A 515-nucleotide genomic window follows, 5' to 3' on the forward strand; every position below is an offset into this window, starting at 1 on the left:
ATTAGACATCTTGTCCATTGTGCCCTCACGAAGGCGGCACGATTAATTTCACTTGCAGACCAAGTGGAGACAAGAGGAAGGGGCAGAGCTATACATGGGCAACTCCGGGAGCACAGGTTTGTTAATTTTGTTAGATGTGTATAGTCTCTCTTGCACTTATTGGCCCTTGGCCCTTCCGTGAATGTAGTTGCCCATTCCTAACATGGTATCAGATGCTTAGGTTCCTCTCCCACTCCCGCACGCTCGCAGCTCCGTGCCTTGCTCCCCCGTCGCCGGCCTCGCTTCCCCATCGCCGGCCTAGCTCCCCCGTCGCCGGCCTCCCTCTACCTCGTCGCCGGCGCCGGCCACCTCCTCCCTCGCCCCCGGCTCTCTCCCTCCCCGCCGCCACGCCGTCTCGCCCCGGCCTGCGCTGCCCCGAGCTCGGCCGCGGCCTGCCGTCCCTGTCCCGCGCAGCCCCGAGCGTGGCCGCGGCCTGCCGTTGCTGCCTCGCGCCGCCCCGCGCCTTCCCGTGCTCG

At 65.4% G+C, this 515-nt stretch overlaps 1 protein-coding gene across 2 annotated transcripts in view; it reads left to right on the forward strand.

The window, feature by feature from the left end:
* Positions 1–515, forward strand: part of LOC123181151 (ubiquitin C-terminal hydrolase 12) — an 8,964-nt gene that overhangs the window by 645 nt on the left and 7,804 nt on the right. Inside the window, exon 1 of one of the 2 annotated variants that reach the window (XM_044593389.1) lies at positions 11–116. The exons of the other annotated variant lie outside the window; for it this stretch is intronic. The gene's annotated coding sequence lies outside the window, so the exon portion shown is untranslated. Of the gene's footprint in view, positions 1–10; positions 117–515 lie in introns of those variants that run through there. 2 annotated transcript variants of the gene reach the window in all.

The sequence above is a fragment of the Triticum aestivum genome, chromosome 1D (assembly GCF_018294505.1).
Source record: "Triticum aestivum cultivar Chinese Spring chromosome 1D, IWGSC CS RefSeq v2.1, whole genome shotgun sequence".
NCBI classification, from domain to species: domain Eukaryota; kingdom Viridiplantae; phylum Streptophyta; class Magnoliopsida; order Poales; family Poaceae; genus Triticum; species Triticum aestivum.